This window comes from Oncorhynchus gorbuscha, linkage group LG02, assembly GCF_021184085.1.
Source record: "Oncorhynchus gorbuscha isolate QuinsamMale2020 ecotype Even-year linkage group LG02, OgorEven_v1.0, whole genome shotgun sequence".
Lineage (NCBI taxonomy): Eukaryota > Metazoa > Chordata > Actinopteri > Salmoniformes > Salmonidae > Oncorhynchus > Oncorhynchus gorbuscha.
In genome coordinates, this window is record NC_060174.1 from 72848149 (window position 1) to 72869461 (window position 21313).

The 21313-nt window shown below is 39.8% G+C and overlaps 1 protein-coding gene across 1 annotated transcript in view; it reads left to right on the forward strand.

Moving 5' to 3' along the window:
- Positions 1–15814: 15814 nt before the first annotated feature.
- LOC124008975 (teneurin-1-like) overlaps positions 15815–21313 on the forward strand; it is a 190930-nt gene continuing 185431 nt past the window's right edge. The window contains exon 1 of the mRNA XM_046320569.1: positions 15815–16118. The gene's annotated coding sequence lies outside the window, so the exon portion shown is untranslated. The remainder of the gene's footprint in view (positions 16119–21313) is intronic.

Genomic DNA, 21313 nt, shown 5'->3' on the forward strand with positions numbered 1-21313 from the left:
CAAACATAACAATGGTCATTATGGCCAAACAGTTCTATTTTTGTTTCATCAGACCAGAGGACATTTCTCCAAAAAGTACGATCTTTGTCTCCATGTGCAGTTGCAAATCGTAGTCTGGCTTTTTTATGGCGGTCTTGGAGCAGGGGCTTCTTCTTTGCTGAGCGGCCTTTCGGGTTATGTCGATATAGGACACGTTTTACTGTAGATAAGTAAGGACCTTTGCTGTTGTTCTGGGATTGATTTGCACTTTTCGCACCAAAGTACGTTCATCTCTAGGAGACAGAATGCGTCTCCTTCCTTAGTGGTATGACGGCTGCGTGGTCCCATGGTGTTTATACTTGCATACTATTGTTTGTACAGATGAACATGGAACCTTCAGGCATTTGGAAATTGCTCCCATGGATGAACCAGACTTGTGGAGCTCTACAATTTTTGGCTGATTTGGCTGATTTCTTTTGACTTTCCTATGATGTCAAGCAAAGAGGCACTGAGTTTGAAGGTAGGCCTTCAAATAAATCCACAGGTACACCTCCAATTGACTCAAATTATGTCAATTAGCCTATCAGAAGCTTCTAAATCCATGACATCTTTTTCTGGAATTTTCCAAGCTTTTTAAAGGCACAGTGAACGTAGTCCCATAGGACTCAGTCCCATAGGACTGCACATAATTGGCCCAGTGTCGTCCGGGTTAGGCAGGAGGGCTTTATTTGGATCAAAGCGCTCTAGCAACTCCTTGTGGTGGGCTGGGTGCCTGCGGGCTGACCCGGTCACCAGTTGAACGGTGTTTCCTCCGAAACATTGGTGCGGATGGCTTCCGGGTCAAGCTGGCGGGTGCTAGGCGGGTCATGATTTGGTGGACGCATGATTCCACCTTCGCCTTTCCCAAACCAGTTGGGGGGTTGCAGTGATGAAACAAGATCGAAAAAAGGGGGTAAAATACTCCAAATAATAATAATAAAAAAATACTACAACACAGTTATGGGAAGCACAAGTAAAACAAATCCCCTGGAAAAACTGTTGCATTCCTTCACAAAAAAGTCCATAATAAATACCTTAAACTGGCTGAACAGCACCAGAACATCAAGATGAAATGCATGTTGAATTTTGTTGCAGCAATACGGTGCATTAAAACTAAAAGCAGATTTACTTTACTCAGTGGATCCTCGAATTAACCAAACCTGTAAATGGGTGAGGCAACTCAGGTGTCTATACTTCAACAGCAAAGTTACAGTAGATGGAAGCTTTTGACGTAGGGACTTGTAAACAAAAAGGGAGTAATGTAGAGATCTACGGGTCTTTTGCAAAGTCCAGCCTTTAGATACAGGATGCAGTGATGAGTGTCAAAACGGACACCTGTAACTACATTACATTTACATTTAAGTCATTTAGCAGACGCTCTTATCCAGAGCGACTTACGGGCACTACGGTAGATGGCATCCAAAGATTTAAGAGTAGTAGCAGCTGCACTTTGATAATCAAGAACAGATAAAAAGGTTGACTGAATAATTTACTTCCTACTGCTTAGAGAAAGGCACAATCTATATCTGTATGAAAAGCCAACTTAAAGTGTTAGCTTCTTAACCAGCTCATCAACATGTTTTTTAAAAGTAAAATCCATATAAATCCAATTGCCTAAGTATTTATATGTGGGAACACGGTCGATTGGAGAACCATCTAACGAGTGAACATATAATTAATCTCAAACATTCTTACAAGAGAATGTATTTTGTTTTGCCCTTATTTAGCACACATTTTAATCGCCAAGGGATTCCTGCAAGCTATAAAATCTGACTGTGGAGACAACAGTCAGGGCAATAGCATACATAATAGTATCATCTGCATGTAGATGATACGCATTTTTAACAGACTAACCAATGGTGTTTATATACAGTTGAAGTTGGACGTTTATATACACCTAGGTTGGAGTCATTAAAACTGTTTTTCAACCACTCCACAATTTTCTTGTTCACAAACTATAATTTTGGCAAATCGGCTAGAACATCTACTTTGTGTATGACACAAGTAATTTTTCCAACAATTGTTTACAGACAGATTAGTTCACTTATAATTCACTGTATCACAATTCCAGTGGGTCAGAAGTTTACATACACTAAGTTGACTTTGCCTTTAAACAGCTTGGAAAATTCCAGAAAATGATGTCATGGCTTTAGAAGATTCAGATAGGCTAATTGACATAATTTGAGTCAATTGGAGGTGTACCTGTTTATGTATTTCAAGGCCTACCTTCAAACTCAGTACCTATTTGCTTGACATCATGGGAAAATCAAAAGATGGCAGCGTCATGTTGTAGGGGTGCTTTGCTGCAGGAGGAACTGGTGCACTTCACAAAATAGATGGCATCATGAGGGAGGGAAATTATGTGGATATATTGAAGCAGCATCTCAAGACATCAGTCAGGAAGTTACAGCTTGGTCACAATTGGGTCTTCCAAATGGACAATGACCCCAAGCATACTTCAGAAGTTGTGGCAAAATGGCTTAAGGACAACAAAGTCAAGGTATTGGAGTGGCCATCACAAAGCCCTGATCTCAATCCTGTATAAAATGTGTGGGCAGAACTGAAAAAGCATGTGCGAGCAGGGAGGCATACAAACCTGACTCAGTTACACCAGCTCTGTCAGGAGGAGTGGGACAAAATTCACCCAACTTATTGTGGGAAGCTTGTGGAAGGCTACCCAAAATGTTTGACCCAAGGTAAACAATTTAAAGGCAATGCTACCAAATAGTAATTGAGTGTATGTGAACTTCTGACCCACTGGGAATGTGATGAAATAAATAAATCATTCTCTTTCCTATTGTTCTGACATTTCACATTCTTAAAATAAAGTGGTGATCCTAACTGACCTAAGACAGGGAATTTTTAGAAGGATTAAAATGTCAGGAATTGTGAAAAAACTGAGTGGAAATGTATTTGGCTAAGGTGCAAACTTCCAACTTCAACTGTAAATAGTGAAGATAGTACAGTACTAGAGGTCGACCGATTATGATTTTTCAAAACCGATACCGATTATTGGAGGACCAAAAGAAAGCAGATACCGATTCATCGGCCAACTGTATTTACTTATTTGTTGTAATAATGACAATTACAACAATACTGAATGAGAACACTTATTTTAACTTAATATCAATAAACATTAATAAAAATAAATTTAGCCTCAAATAAATAATGAAAAATTTTCAATTTGGTTTAAATAATGCAAAAACAAAGTGTTGGAGAAGAAAGTAAAAGTGCAATATGTGTCACGGCTCTCGTCAGAATGAAGATCAGACCAAAGCGCAGAGTGGTAAGTGTTCATGATATTTTATTTCTCAAAAAAACACTCAAACAAAATAACAAAGTGAAAAATTCTGTCAGGTGCAGACACTAAACAGAAACTAAACAGAAAGGCTGCCTAAGTATGATTCCCAATCAGAGACAACGATAGACAGCTGCCTCTGATTGGGAACCACACTCGGCCAAAAACAAAGAAGTAGAAAACAAAGAAATAAAGAACCTAGAATGCCCACCCTAGTCACACCCTGGCCTAACCAAAATAGAGAATAAAAGCCTCTCTATGGCCACGCACCTTTCGCAACCCACGAAAGGTGCGTGGTGCATGGACCTTCACAAGAGGAACCGGGTCGCTAATCATCGCCGGAGGAACCAGACCGCCAATCATTGCCGGAGGCTCCGGACTAGGAAACATCGCTAGAAGCCCCGGACTGGGAACCGTCGCTGCAGGCTCCGGACTGGGGACCGTCGCTGGAGGCTCCGGACTCACCAGGCTGGGGAGACACACTGCAGGCCTGGTGTGTAGAGCAGGCACATGACTCACCAGGCTGGAGAGACACACTGGAGGCCTGGTTCATGGAGCAAACACAACCTGTCCTGGCTGGATACCCACTTCAATCCAGCAAGTGCGGGGCACCAGCACAGGACGCACTGGGCTGTGAAAGCACACTGGAGGTCTGGAGCTTAGAGCTAGCACAACCCCTCCTGGCTGAATCACCACTTTAGCCCGGCACGTTCGAGGCGCTGGCACAGGACCAGGAACACATTGACAACAGCCACCCTCGAAGCAGCGTTATCCATGCAGAGCAAGGGGAACAACTACTCCAAGTCTCAGAGCGAGTGAAGTTTGAAACGCTATTAGCGCGCACCCCGCTAACTAGCTAGCCATTTCACATCGGTTACACTAGCCTAATCTCGAGAGTTGATAGGCTTGAAGTCATAAACAGCTGTCACGCCCTGACCTTAGTATTCTTTGTTTTCTTTATTATTTTGGTTAGGTCAGGGTGTGACATGGGTGATATGTTTTTTTCTTCATCTAGGGTGTTTGTATTGTCTAGTTTTTTTTGTAGATTTATGGGGTTGTTTTCATCTAGGTGTTTATGTAGGTCTATGGTTGCCTAGATTGGTTCTCAATTAGAGGCAGGTGTTTATCGTTGTCTCTGATTGGGAACCATATTTAGGCAGCCATATTCTTTGGGTATTTTGTGGGTGATTGTTTCCTGTGTAAGTGTTTGTGCCACACGGGACTGTTTAGTTTCCATTTCACTTTGTTATTTTGTATTTGTGTCATGTTCAGTCTTTTTTATTAAAACATGGACACTTAACACGCTGCACATTGGTCCTATCCTTGCTACACCACTTCAGACAAAGAGGAGGAAATTCTTTACAACAGCTCAATGCTTGAAGCATTACGAAGAGCTGCTGGTGCCTACCATCGCTCAGTCAGACTGCTCTATCAAATCATAGACCTAATTATAACATATTAACACACAGAAATACGAGCCTTTGGTCGTAGAATGGTAGAATCCGGAAACTATCATTTCGAAAACAAAGCGTTTATTCTTTCAGTGAAATACGGAACCGTTCAGTATTTTATCTAACGAATGGCATCCCTAACTCTAAATATTGCTGTTACATTGTACAACCTTCAATGCTATGTCATAATTATGTACAATTCTGGAAAATTAACTACGGCCTTTGTTAGGAATAAATGGACTTCACACAGTTCGCAATGAGCCAGGTGGCCCAAACGGCTACATATACCCTGACTGCTTGCACGGTACGCAAGAGAAATTACACAATTTCCCTAGTTATAAGAAATTCATGTTAGCAGGCAATATTAACTAAATATGCAGGTTGAAAAATATATACTTGTGTATTGATTTTAAAGAAAGGCATTGAAGTTATGGTTAGGGACATTGGTGCAACGACAGTGCTTTTTTCGCAAATGCGCTTGTTAAATCATCACCTGTTTGTCGAAGTAGGCTGTGATTCAATGAGAAATGAACAGGCACCGCATCGATTATATGCAACACAGGACACGCTAGATAAACTAGTAATATCATCAACCATGTGTAGTTAACTAGTGATTATGTTAAGATTGATTATTTTTTATAAGATAAGTTTAATGCTAGCTAGCAACTTACCTTGGCGTTTTGCTGCCCTCGCGTAAGAGGTAGTCAGCCTGCCACGCAGGCTCCTCGTGGAGTGCAATGTAAGGCAGGTGGTTAGAGCGTTGGACTAGTAACCGGAAGGTTGCAAAAGCAAATCCCCGAGCTGACAAGGTAAAAATCTGTCGTTCTGCCCCTGAACAAGGCAGTTAACCCACCGTTCCTAGGCCGTAATTGAAAATAAGAATGTGTTCTTAACTGACTTGCCTAGTTAAATAAAGGTGTAATTTTTTTTTACATTTAAAAAAAATAATCGGCAAATCGGTGTTCAAAAATACAGATTACCGATTTTTACGAAAACTTGAAATCGGACCCAATTAATCGGCCAATCCGATTAATCGGTTGACCTCTATACAGTAGGTCCCAAAATCAACCCCTGTGGTATACCTTTATGTACTTCAAGAAATTCAGACTTAACCCCATGAATCACGATGGCCTAAATTCTGTCACTTAGATAATCATGAACAGGGATCAGAGCTCAGAGCTCAGGCACATCGAGGACAATTTATTTAAAAAAAATAGCATGATAGCACATTTGATACAATAGCATAAAAGGCTTTTGACAAGTCCACAAACAAAGCAGCACATTACACTTTAGTGTCTAAAGTGTTGACAAGAGCATTAACAACTAAATTGGATGCTTTAATAGTGCTATGCCCAGGCCTAAACCCTGATTGGTTTACATTCAAAATTAATTTATCAGATAAAAAAGAGCAAGGTTGTTCATTTACCTAAGATTCAGGAATCTTATCTAGATAAGAAAGCCTTTAAATTGGGCGATAATTGTTAAGATCACTACTAACCACACCCTTATTGAGTGGCAGCACAAAAGCTGATTCCCATACTTTTGGAATATTTCCAGATAACAATGTTAAATAAAAATGTTTTTTTTTTGACCCAACAATGATGGTGGGCCCCTGTGGATTTCTTGTTGTCTTTTGCTAGCAAAGCATCCCATACTTATTTTTCAGTAAATACCCTAAAAGAACAACTTTGACTATGTGAGGCGGTTTGTTTTGAAAACATGCATGTTTACAGTAGCCTACTTTGCCCTTGAGCGAAGCATTGTGTGATCCAGTCAGTACTAGTTTGAATGTCCAATGCTGACCAGAGCAAGACGTGGGCAGTTGTAATTTGAACTATGAGATATAGGCCTATCATTTGGCCCGTGTTTCTATTGTCTAGATGAGTGAGCTAAAGGCTGTCTGAGCACCCTCTGATTGACCTCACAGTGTCCAGTCTGATCCATTGAAATTGAATTACTTTCTGTAATGTAGTACACCGCCCTTCGATAGCTGTATCTCTTTAACCAAAGAGATCTTTGTGTATTCCACATGTAATGCTGGTGTTATGAGATGAACATTATCAATGTACTATTTGATTTGACATTAGTCTTTCATTTTGGCATGGAGACATGGGCTGTAGTTAAAATGCCATCTAGTGCTGTCAGAGTGACCCAGTACTGTGTTTGTAGAATGATAGATAGGCTGATCCATTCCTCTGTGAGATAAATGAACAAGCTGCTATGCATCGGGATTAGTAGTCCTTCCACAGACTCCCAGATCAAAGCCTGCGTAAGCTCACTCTCTTGGCTGGAACTGCAACAAAAGTGTTGAAAGCTGTCTGAGAAAGAGAGATGCAGCAAAATATTACATGTCTCCCTTGGCTTAAATAAGTATGTAAAGATTTCAGTCTCAGTGGCTGGCTGCTGGTTTCTCTTTAAGCTACCCAGCCACTATGTGTCGGATGCAATTGTGATATGTCCTCTGACACAAGGACAAATAAAATGTCATCTAAAAGTACTTCTTTGTCTGTGTGTTCCAAAGAAAGGCCTTGGCATTTATAACCACAGACTAAGCCTACTCCCTACTGGGCAATGACGTCAGATCAACATCCAATTTTGATTGGATTGTCAACAAACATGGATTTGGTTTTGAATTGACCAAACCCTTGAAACCCTGTTGTTGATTTTTGTTTGAAGATGTGGTTCAGTTGAGAATAAAACTTTGTAAATTGATGACTTTGTAAATTGATGTTAATTGTTTAAAAAAACTACTTTTATACATTGATAAGGTATGGTGAAAGTTTAAACAACGTTTCACATGTATTTTTGATTGATGGGTTGATAGCTACAGAACTTGAATGAGCCTTCGGTCAACCATCCTGGCCAGACCAACGAAATCCTGCTTATTTTCCTGTTTCCATTAGTCTATTTTTGTATTGAAGCACTAACTGTGGGTGTCTAGTATTGAAAAGGAGCTGCACAAAATTTGATTTCCCATCAAAACAGTGTTAAAAATGCACTCACCGAGAGATTATTTCTCATGTTCCCTGGGGATGGCCGTATGAAAGCTATAATTTATTTTTCTCACTCTGATCTTCTAGATGTTGCCTGTTTCCCTGCAAGATGATAATAAGACAAGATTAAAAAAAATGTTTTTTAAAAATGAAAACAAAAGATTATCATTACATGGGACCCTCACAATGTGAAAGCTTTGAACAGCGTTTTATGTTAAGAAAGGTTTCATTTTCATTTATATTTCAGATGTTTTAATAGGTTGCACCATTTCCTTACAAAAGTCACGATACTCACAAAGAGGAAATCCTTGAATGATTCTGAAACCTACTGTGTCATCTGTGCAGCTCATTAGTCTGCACTAGATTAATCAGAATAGACACTGACTGCAAGTTCAGCCTGCTACATGACATCATCTCACCCCTCTGCCAAAACATAGTGAAAGTAATCTATCATCTATCACTATACTGTGGCTTGACTGGTCAATCCCCTCTACTGTACTGTAGTGGGCCATCATAGTGGTTTGACTCATGAATAGAGCCCACTCATTTCCAGTGGCTAATGGCAAACTATGGTGTTAAGGAGATCTTCAGTGAATGTACAGCAACTATACATTACATACAGTATAATTTGCTTGAACAGCATTCAACTTAAAGGGGCCACATGCCCTCAGTTGTAATGGGTGTACGCCTCTGCTGATGAGCATGTGCTTTGTCTGTACGTTTGCTTTAGCCTATATTTATTGTTTTAATGTCATAACACAGGAACTCTTTCTTACACCATTGAAATTAGTCCTTGATAAAGCCCAATGACTGGGTGAGGCGGTAGGTATTTAAATCTTCTGTATTGATTAATCTTTTTGCCTTGGTGCACAGCAGAAGCAGAGCTGTGGCCTCCCAGAGTTTATAAGACTCAGTCCTTGGTTCCCTCTGGCAGCAGCCTCGCGCAAACAGATTGCAATTCAAATTAGCCATGATAAGCTAGCAACCTTGAATACTAATGGAAGAAAGCAGCCAGTTCACAGGCAGGGATTGCACTCAACTCACCTCCCTATTTGGATCTGTCTACATCCATTATTGTCCCTGTTGCATGTTGTCTACCATAACATAGCTGTTGAAGAAAATGGCTTGTGAAAAATAAAGCACCACCAACTGGTGATGGACTCTGAAAAGTGACGTGCCGGTTCAGATAAGGGATGGTTGAAAGGTACAATGACGAACAGGACACACACTCAATTTGAACATTTTATTATGCTTCAGACACACACAGCTTTATGGTGATTTAATTATTATTTCTTCACAACACACCAGGGAGTTCCGATTTTGTAATCCAGTTCTTGTAGGAATGAGTCCATGGAAAAAGTCGAGCTCTTTGTGATGTAATCCTTTCTCTGGAAAAGTGAGACTGCCCTGACCCCGGCTTGGGTCGGCTGACCCCTTATATATCCGTCCCGGCCTAATGTTCTGATATGCCCAGGCCAGGGTCAGGGGTGATGATTGGCGGGTCAAAGGTCCCATGAGAGATCAGAGGTGTGTCATGTAAACAGATACTTCACACCTCCGAGGAGAGGTTGGAGCACCCCCCCCCCTCCCCTGCAGCAGACCTGAATCCAAAACAAGACAGAATCTGGAGGAAGTGAAGTCTTCTACAGCTTGAGCTAACAGTTGGGCAATACACAAACAGAGGGACACATTATTTTAATTGTAGTATGTTGCCATACAACACAATAATAACATTTAAGTAGACACTCTTATCCAGTGAGGGCATACAACTTCATACTGGTTATCCATGGGAATCAAACCCACAACCCTGGCGTTGCAAGCACCATGTTCTACTAACTGAGATACACGGGACCAACAATAACAATAGTAATACTACATTATTAAAGCCATGTTTCACCTCCAAAAATATTTTTTTTAAATGCATTATTAAATAAATAATAATAATAAAATAATAAATACAAAAATATTATATATAAAATGAGAAGTACATATGATTTGATATGTCACTTTGTTTTTCAATCGGACATTGTAAATTGGTGAGACACTAAATACAAAAGTATGTGGACACTCCTTCAAATTAGTGGATTCGGCTATTCATGCAATCACCATAGACAGACATTGGCAGTATAATAGCCTTACTGAAGACCTCAGTGACTTTCAATGTTTAAAAGGTCTAAAATAAAGTCTCATGTCCAGAGTGAATACATTTTCATATGTGTATGTTATACAGGTATCTCAAATAAAACATACACTGAGTATATAAAACATTAAGAACACCTGCTCTTTCCACAGACTGACCAGGTGAATCCAGGTGAAAGCTATAACTCCTTATTGATGTCACTTGTTAAATCCACTTCAATCAGTGTAGATGAAGGGGAGGAGACCAATTAAAGAAGGATTTTTATACCTTGAGACAATTGAGACATGGATTGTGCCATTCAGAGGGTGAATAGGGAAGACAAAAGATTTAAGTGTCTTTGAACGGGGTATGGTAGTAGGTGCCAGGCTCACCGGTTTGTGTTAAGAACGGACACGCTGCTGGGTTGTTTCCCGTGTGTATCAGTTTCTCATGTGTATCAAGAATGGTCCACCCCCCAAATGACATCCAGCCAACTTGACAGAACTGTGGGATCCTTTGGAGTCAACATGGGCCAGCATTCCCGTGGAATGCTTTCGACACTTTGTAGAGTCCATACCCCGATGAATTGAGTCTGTTCTTAGGGCAAAATGGGGGGGATTCAACTCAATATTTGGAAGGAGTTGCTAATGTTTGTTATACTCGGTGTGTATCCCAGACAAGATTAAAGAATCGGACAGAGTGAATATGTCAGTGCTCACATCTGTAGAGGTTTGCATGAATTTGAGTGGTTACATACAATAGATGTTGACAGAATGGCTGTGAGACAGAAAGAGAATGTGGCTGTACTACAAGGAAGTTTGAAGAAGATGTGTCACCATCCAGTCCATGTCACAGCATGCAGTGGCCTGATAGGGAGATGACAATAAATGCATTATGCCTCTTTCATCACCAAAGCCATGTTCACTGCACGTGTTGCGGAACATTTCAACCCTTTTGTTAGTGTCATTGATACTGTGCATTCGGAAAGTATTCAGACCCCTTTACATTTTCCACATTTTGTTATGTTACAGCCTTATCCTAAAACATTTTTTTTTTAAATTAAAAAATCTACACACAATACTACATAACGACAAAGCGAAAACAGGTTTCTAGAATTTTTGCAAATGTATAAAAATAAAAAACAGAAATACCTTATTTACATAGGTATTCAGACCCTTTGCTATGAGACTGGAAATTGAGCTCAGGAGCATCCTGTTTCCATTGATCATCCTTGATATGTTTCTACAACTTGATGGGAGTCCACCTGTGTTAAATTCAATTGATTGGACATGATTTGGAAAGGAACACACCTGTCTACATAAGGTTCCACAGATGACAGTGCATGTCAGAACAAAAACCAAGCCACGAGGTCGAAAGAATTGTCTGTAGAGCTCCGAGAGAGGATTGTGTCGAGGCCCAGATCTGGGGATGGGTACTCAAACATTTCTGCAGCATTGAAGGTCCCCAAGAACACAGTGGCCTCCATCATTCTTAAATGTAAGAAGTTTGGAAACACCAAGACTCTTCCTAGAGCTGGCCGCCCGGCCAAACTGAGCAATCAGGGGAGAAGGGCTTTGGTCAGGGTGGTGACCATGAACTTGATGGTCACTCTGGGAGAATCTTCCAGAAGGACAAGCATCTCTGCAGCACTCCACCAATCAGGCTTGCAGACCGGCCAGGGAAGCCACTCCTCAGTAAAAGAGCACATAACAGCCCACTTGGAGTTTGCCAAAAGGCACCTAAAGGACTCTCAGACCATGAGAAACAAGATTATCTGATCTGATGAAACCAAGATTGAACTCTTTAGCCTGAATGCCAAGCGTCATGTCTGGAGGTAACCTGGAACCATGCCTACAGTGAAGCATGGTGGTGGCAGCATCATGCAGTGGGGATGTTTTTCAGTGGCAGGGACTGGGAGACTAGTCAGGATCGAGGGAAAGATGAACAGAGCAAAGTACAGAGAGATTCTTGATGAAAGCCCGCTCCAGAGTGCTCAGGACTGAGCGCAAAGTTTCACTTTCCAACAGGACAACCACCCTAAGCACACAGCCAAGACAACACGGGAGTGGCTTCGGTACAGGTCTCTGAATGTCCTTGAGTGGCCCAGCCAGAGGCCGGACCTGAACCCGATCGAACATCTCTGGAAAGACCTGAAAATAGCTGTGTAACAATGCTCCCCATCCAACCTGACAGAGCTTGAGTGAATCTGCAGAGAAGAATAGGAGAAACTCCCCAAATATAAGTATGCCAAGTTAGTTGTGTCATACCCAAGAAGAATCAAGGCTGTAATCACTGCCAAAGGTGCTTCAACAAAGTACTGAGTTAAGGGTCTGAATACGTATGTAAATGTGATATTTCAGTTTTTATTTTTAATACATTTGCTAAAATTTCTTCAAATGTGTTTTTGCTTTGTCATTATGCGGTATTGTGTGTAGATTTATGAGGTACAAAAACAATACAATCCATTTTAAGAGTAAGGCTTTAACATAACCAAGTCAAGGTGTCTGAATACTTTCCGAATACACTGTATATGGAAATACACATACAAATATTAGGATCATAAGCAGTGACTGTAATACCTCTAGTGTCCTGTGGTGAAAGACTGCTGTGCAAGGTATTGGGCAACAGCTTTCTTCCCCGGCCCGTATTCACAAAGTGTCTTCAGAGTAGAAATACTGATCGAGGACTAGCGCCCCCTTGTCAATGTAATCATTCATTGTGATATAAAAGTCAAAACTGATCCTAAATCAGTACTCCTTCTCTGAGATGCTTTGTGAATACGGGTCCTGGTCTGTCTGGATGCTGCTTTTCTAGTGAGCTAACTCCCTCTTTGCCCGAAATTAAATATCACCAAAAACATTAATACGAATTAGCCTAGTCAGTCAGTAACTTTGTTAACTAATGAAACACTAATTTAAACTTACACAAGCCTATTGGGCCTAATTATACCAAAACAACACAGCCATTTGCTGTGAAATCAAGAGGGTATTTTTCTTGATAACTTTTTCAGTCACCAGTGCATCAATAAAAAGAAGGGGAACAAAAAAGTGTTCACAATACTCAGTATTATAGCTAGCAAATATATAGTTCTTAATTTCTACAAATCTAGCTATAGGCCACTTAGCTAAGGTGGTGAACTCAGACTGGTGGTGGGAGTTCGATAACGTTAAATTTCCTCCAGCAGTTTCAGTCTAGCTAGCTAGCTAGCTAATGGCATTTTTATCAACTGTATCAATCACATGGATAGCTTAGCAAATATAGCTATTCATTTTCCCCTCTCATGTAAATTTGCCTGATACAGCCTGCCAGTTGCTATTAAGTATGAATAAATCATAAGCCAGCTAGCAATGCCAAGCTCATGCCTTTTACCCAGGATTGAATGTAGATTTAATTTCTTACTGGTATGGGAAACCCAAGTGCTCTCATGCATTTTTTAAATTCTACAAAAATGACAGGGTAGCCTACTTTGCTGATCCATATAACCGGCCTACAAATAGGGGAGACACAAATACAATACGACGTCCATCTGACCTGGAGGAGAAAATGATTGTCCAAGAACAAACAAAAGTGTCACTGACCCAATGATTAAGACAATGAATATGCACACTCACCGGGGATATGGCCAATGTTCTTCAATGGTGCCAATAAGTTAGGCTACTGTTCACTCAATTATGTTAAGAATTTTGATAACTAACGACAGATTGGAGTCTTTTCATTTTCATTTCTTTACAGCAATAGCCATTTGCTTTCCAAAAAGTTTTCCGCGATTCCCGACTGTAGGCTATGCAATTTAAAACAATCCACAGCTTTAAAAAAAGAAGCTAATTATCCTCTGTGGGTAAATCATGCTTTCTGGTGTAGTAGCCTATTTTGAAGGATTTTATTTATTTGTGTATAGACAGGAGTAAGCTAATTAAGCTATATAATTTTGGCAATTTAATTCAATTTACTTTAGGGAAAGCTTAGCTTCCCTAGACTAATGGACACGCCGCCTATGCCTTTTAATGTGGCATAAACACAACCAGTAATGATGTTTTCATCTGATTATCAAACAATCACTTAACAAAGTTGCTCATGTAGGCTACCAGTGCATAATTGTCCACTCACAAAATAATTTCAGCATCCAAACCCCAACAGAGCACTGTGAACCCGCAATTTGATGAGTGGAAAGCGACATCTGTTACTAAACACCTACGTGTATTGTAATGACATTCAGTAATTGTCATTAGGCCTACAAATGCAGCCTGAATTGATGCATCCACTGTTGTCAATGCGCCCAGCAGTGGAAAAAGTACCCAATTGTCATACTTGAGTAGAAGTATAGATACCTTAAAAGAAAATGACTCAATTAAAAGTCACCCAGTAAAATATTACTTGAGTAAAAGTCTAAAAGTATTTGGTTTTAAATATACTTAAGTATCAGACGTAAATGTAATTACAAAAATATACGTAAGTATCAAAAGAAAAAGTATAAATAATTTCAAATTCTCTTGATAATTGTGTGAATTTCTGTCCTGCTAAGCATTCAAAATGTAATGAGTACTTTTGGGTGTCAGGGAAAATGTAAGGAGTAAAATGTACATGATTTTCTTTAGGAATGTAGTGGAGGAAAACTAAAAGTTGTAAAAACATAAATAATAAAGTAAAGTACAGATATCCACAAAAAACTACTGAAGTAGTACTTTAAAGTATTTTTACTTATTAAGTACAATACACCCCCGCTCGCGGCTCGGTCTTGGCCACTCATCTCCGGCTTGACAAAATGTAAGGGTTCTGGCTCAAACCACAATGCAATTTGGAACATATACCACCTGGTTTCTAGTCAATTCACACATTTTTCATGCGGCTGACATGCAGTAATGTTAAATAATGGTGTAATTAAAAAAAAAGAATAATATTTTTTTTGCGCATGTTGTTTTAATTGTGATAGGTTGTGTTACGTTTTAAAAGTACGGCGTACCCCCGCTATTTATTTTGCCGGGATGCAGTACCTGGTCGTACCACCTAACTTTCACCCCTGCTTTTACCAACAAAAATCATCTACACTTATAAAAGAGACAATTACCTTCAAGCAAATCATTTGTATTTTATTCAAGGACTTCAGGCCGAGGAGTAATAGCTACTTGTTTGTAGAACCGGCATCTTCACTTGAACAAATGTCACAGGCAAAATTACAGGCTACGTCCGGCACTCGAGGGGGCGTTGCTTACCAAGGCAGGTGCTTCACCATTTTTTTTCTTTAGATATCCCCCAAAATAAACTTTTTTTGTGTTGCTATTTACAAAGGGGTGTATATTCTATTTATATTGGCAAATTTAACTTGCAACATGGCCTTTAATAGCCTACAAATAACAACAACCATAATAATAGTAAAGGTCATGATTATCATCATCATTAATTGGACAATTACACATCGTTTAAAAGCTTGTTTTTGCATAACACTACACAAGCTTACCATTATAAGGGAGGGATAACTACCTATGCAATGTTCAACAATATCTCTTCAAGCTGAAACACTCATTTTGTTCCAATTTTAAGCACCTTGTCCCCCAACTAAATGAACTGCCAATAAGCCAACATTCCATTCAAACAACACAGTCAATCCACAGTCATACAGTATACTTACTGAAATCAGTAGACCAGAGGACTAAAACAAGTTCTAAATGGAACAAGTACTGAAATTAGCTTTAAAACAGCAACATTTTCTCTCAGCCTCATGGCAAAATGTGTAGAATTGTAGGATTGCGTAGCATTGTTAAACCCCAGAAAAGAGGGCTCTTGCTCAGACCTTGCGGACGCCCCGCGGAATTGCGGTACGCCACTGACCTTACCTCGTCAGGCTGGCTGTGTTGGATGGTGAAATTATTGCTCACCGGTGCCACACCCCCTTCTTCTCTGTCGTGTATGGTATATTCCAGTGATGCTGAGTTGGTGATTGTGTCCACCAGGGAAGATTTTTTTAAAGATGAACAGTTGAATCATAACCATTAGAAAAAAGCAAATCACACGCGTTCCGCTCTACATATCAAACGCTGTCTTGCCATTCTCTTCGACACATTCACCGGAGCATCATAGCCTATTCAACTGAAGCCAGCGTAGCTCAACCGTCATCATTGCGTTATTTGCCAAGGATACACGAGGATACAGCATATAATAATGTGAACAGTCTTCTTCTTCTTTCTCATGAAGTGAAACTATGGCATGGGAATAAGCCTCGGGTATGGTCACATCACGAAAAGGTGAGCCATTTGTCTACTAGCTACTGCTTTCAGCCTGTGTTTATCGCAGGATTGTTACGTGGCGCGCTATATCCTACTGTATCGCTCCTGAATCGTGGTATCCTCAGGTGCAAAAACATTCGAGAAAGGGATTGTAGGCTATAGTGAGTGCAGTGATAGCCCCGTATCAATACACAAGGTGCCGGCTAGGCTATGGGATATTCCCATTCGGCGGGCCCGTGGTGCTAATGGACATTATCTTTATGTTCCTAGTTGGTGATACCAACTCTGAGGAAAGGACATTCTGTGGTAGCCTACCTAAACATGACCATTTTGCTAAGGCTACAGACTACACCTGTCCCGTAAACTTTACAAACAGCAAGGTAATTGGAGTTGCCATGTTGGTCAGCAATGAACCAGTGCATTACAATACATTTATTAGGCTTACATTGTGTACATTAAGGTTAGGCTATAACGTAGCTTAACTTGTGTATCGTATTGTTAGTAGTATGTAGCCTAGTATTAGTAGTAGTATTATACATTCAGTAATGTCGGCAGTTCTGCGAATATAGCCGGATCAGTCGATCAGCTTTCTCCAGTAAAGATGTAGACAAATAGCCCATGTAAAATGTTATACTAATGCACTTGGCTTGATGACATGACCAGAAACAAAATATATTTTACAACTTCCAAAGATGAAACAAACATAAAATAAAATCATTTTTATAATAATATCTCAATTGTATCTATGACAGGTTGTACAATTGCTGCTATCTGTTGACAACCTTGTGCAATGTGCAAGACAGACCCGTCTGAAACTGGCAACTGACATATTTCTTACTCAGGGGTGTCCAGTAATAGCTTTAATAACATGTGTTTAATTGAAAACAACTATTACATATTATTACATATATGTTACCTGCAATTATGATTTTGTTTTTTATATGATAATGCCACTGAGTATGATGGTATTTATTGGCATTAATTTGCTCTCAGGAGCCACCTGAAACACACAGGCTCTGGGCTATTATAGTCAGAGGCAATGCTGAGCTTCCATTACTGCATTTTTGGAAAATGTTAATTATATTAATCTGCATTGAGTAGGAGAGATGAAACTACTGCAGACTGCAGATGTGCTATGCGAAAGCCATATTCATGTACCGTTATGTAAGCCTACCTCATGTAGTGTAAAGGATGATAATTCTTGATATTCTTATCAAATGCTATGAACCTCTTGAATAGATTAATCCGAATATCATCCAAATAAAACACAGCTCTAAAATCCAAATACCAGTAGGCCTATCGGATTGATAAACAGTGTGACAACAGTTCATTTTCTCGATAAAAATACACAGTCATTTTTATTTATTTTTAGAGTTATTGAGTTTAAAATCTACACAAGCAAGTCTCAGTGTGTTTTGAGAAGTAATGTACTGTACACTGAATTCAGAGTGGTTTACATTGTACATCATCAAGCAGCCAATCCCCTTGCCTTATTTCTCACTCATTTTAATTTTATCACTGGGTTTTGCTGTAGAAAAATTTAATTTTACCTTTATTTTACTAGGCAAGTCAGTTAAGAACAAATTCTTATTTTCAATGACGGCCTAGGAACAGTGGGTTAACTGCCTGTTCAGGGGCAGAACGACAGATTTGTACCTTGTCAGCTCGGGGATTCGAACTTGCAACCTTTCGCAATTTTATTTTGGATGATATATCAATACTTAGACTTTTTGTTGTTGTTGCTAGGTAGCGTTAGCTAACGCTAGTCTGCTGTACCAGTGCCAAAACTACAGTATTTTTCATCCTATAGCTTGTTATCCATATTCTTTTGAAATAGTGAGCCAATATGTTTTCAGCACTTTTATTTCCAAGACTGATCAAAACACATTTTCTCGTGCTATCTCCTGTCTCTCTGCAGCAGACATAAAGTGAGCAATATGTTTGGAACATCAAATCACAATAAAATCGCAGCGACAAATCGCAATACATATAGAATCATGAGAATTGGGAGAATTGAAATACATATCATACCGGCACCTGCTTCATTCCGCCAATTAGGTTCCTTTTAAGTAGTGTAACTTGGTGCAAAAAAATATTCTGTCATAAAGTACACATGTTCAACTTCATCAAAAACATGTTTTCCCATCTCAAGAAGTTAAATAAAAAAACACTATAGTAAGTGCCTATTAAGTGTCAAATAACAGGGTTGATGACTTCATCACAAATCAGACATAAATCCCCTTTTGACTAGGGGAATGGAAGCTTGTTGTGTGAAACAGGGAGTGGCAATTGATTGCAAGCTTGCCATTTTTTAAATTGTTAAAACATTTCTAGCCTGTCTATCTATGTGCCATCAAACCCCTGCAGCATGTCCAGAATGCTGCAGTCTACCTGGTGTTTAACCGTCCCAAGTTCTCCCATGTCACCCCGCTCCTCCGCACACTCCACTGGCTTCCAGTCAAAGCTCACATCCACTACAAGACCATGGTACTTGCCTACGGAAAAGCAAGAGGATCTGCCCCTCCCAACCTTCAGGCTATGCTCAAACCCTACACCCTAACCCGAGCACTCTGTTCTGCCACCTCTGGTCTTTTGGCCCTCCCACCACTACGGGAGGGCAGCTCCTGCTCAGTCCAGTCCAAACTCTTCTCTGTCCAGGCACCCTAATGGTGAAACCACCTTTCCACTGGGGCTAGGACAGCAGAGCCCCTGCCAATCTTCCAAAAACATCTGAAACCCTACCTCTTCAAAGAGTATCTTAAATAATCCCCTTTACTAGCTCTGACTTTGCTGACAGTTACTTTATTGAAGAGAAATGTACTTTCTATGCCTGTGATATGTGGTTGTCCCACCTATCTATCTGAAGATGAATGCACTCACTTTAAGTCACTCTGAATAAGAGTGTATACTAAATGACAAACATTTTAATGTAACGGGGTTGACCTTTTATACTCAACCTGCTTAGTTTCACACCACAACACTAGAGGTCGACCGATTATGATTTTTCAACGCCGATACCGATTATTGGTGGACCAAAAAAAGCAGATACCAATTAATCGGACAATTTATTTTATTTTAATTTGTAATAATGACAATCACAACAATACTGAATGAACACTTATTTTAACTTAATATAATACATCAATAAAATCAATTTAGCCTCAAATAAATAATGAAACATGTTCAATTTGGTTTAAATAATGCAAAAACAAAGTGTTGAAGAAGAAAGTAAAAGTGCAATATGTGCCATGTAAAAAAGCTAACGTTTAAGTTCCTTTGCTCAGAACATGAGAACATATGAAAGCTGGTGGTTCCTTTTAACATGAGTCTTCAATATTCCCAGGTAAGATGTTTTAGGTTGTAGTTATTATAGGAATTATAGGACTATTTCTCTCTATACCATTTGTATTTCATATACCTTTGACTACCTTGGATGTTCTTATAGGCACTTTAGTATTGCCAGTGTAACAGTATAGCTTTCGTCCCTCTCCTCGCCCCTACCTGGGCTCGAACCAGGAACACATCGACAACAGCCACCCTCGAAGCATCGTTAGCCATCGCTCCACAAAAGCCGTGGCCCTTGCAGAGCAAGGGGAACAACTACTCCAAGTCTCAGAGCGAGTGACGTCACCGATTGAAACGCTATTATCGCGCACCCCGCTAACTAGCTAGCCATTTCACATCGGTTACACCAGCCTAATCTCGGGAGTTGATAGGCTTGAAGTAATAAAGAGCTCAATGCTTGAAGCATTGCGAAGAGCTGCTGGCAAAATGCACAAAAGTGCTGTTTGAATGAATGCGTACGAGCCTGCTGCTGCCTTCCATCGCTCAGTCAGACTGCTCTATCAAATATCAAATCATAGACTCAATTATAACATAATAACACAGAGAAATACGAGCCTTTGGTCATCAATATGGTCGAATCCTGAAACTATCATTTCGAAAACAAAACGTTTATTCTTTCAGTGAAATACGGAAGCGTTCCGTATTTTATCTAATGGATGGCATTCTTAACTTTAAATATTGCTGTTACATTGTACAACCTTCAATGTTATGTCATAATTACTTAAAATTCTGGCAAATTAGTTCGCAACGAGCCAGGCGGCCCAAACTGTTGCATATACCCTGACTCTGCGTGCAATGAACGCAGGAGAAGTGACACAATATCACCTGGTTAATATTGCCTGCTAACCTCGATTTCTTTGAGCTAAATTTGCAGGTTTAAAAATATATACTTCTGTGTATTGATTTTAAGAAAGGCATTGATGTTTATGGCTAGGTACAGTCGTGCAACGATTGCGCTTTTTTCGCAAATGCGCTTTTGTTAAATCATCCCCGTTTGGGGAAGTTGGCTGTCTTTGTTAGGATGAAATAGTCTTCACACAGTTTGCAACAAGCCAGGCGGCCCAAACTGCTGCATATACCTTGACTCTGTTGCAAGAGAAGTGACACAATTTCCCTAGTTAGAAGAAATTCATGTTGGTAGGCAATATTAACTAAATATGCAGGTTTAAAAATATATACTTGTGTATTGATTTTAAGAAAGGCATTGATGTTTATGGTTAGGTACACATTGGAGCAACAACAGTCCTTTTTTGCAAGAGCGCACCACATCGATTCTATGCAAGGCAGGACACTAGATAAACTAGTAATATCATCAACCATGTGTAGTTAACTGGTGATTATGATTGATTGATTGATTGTTTTTTATAAGATAAGTTTAATGATAGCTAGCAACTTACCTGAGCTTCTTACTGCATTCGCGTAACAGGCAGGCTCCTTGTGGGGTGCAATGTAAGGCAGGTGGTTAGAGCATTGGACTAGTTAATAGTAAGGTTGCAAGATTGAATCCCCCGAGCCGACAAGGTAAAAATCTGTCGGTCTGCCCCTGAACAAGGCAGTTAACCCACTGTTCCTAGGCCATCATTGAAACTAAGACTGTGTTCTTAACTGACTTGCCTAGTGTCATTCTTTTAAATCGGCCAAATCGGTGTCCAAAAATACAGATTTACGATTGTTATGAAAACGTGAAATCGGCCCTAATTAATCGGCCATTCCGATTAATCGGTAGACACCAGAAAATGTCCAAAAAGAGTACAACCAGCTCACCTGCTTTTACACTATGATTTGACCGTTCGATGTACAATGTTTCTTTTGAAAAAAATATTTTGAAAGGAATAGTTTCACCATATTTAAATGAGAGTTTTGTGTCC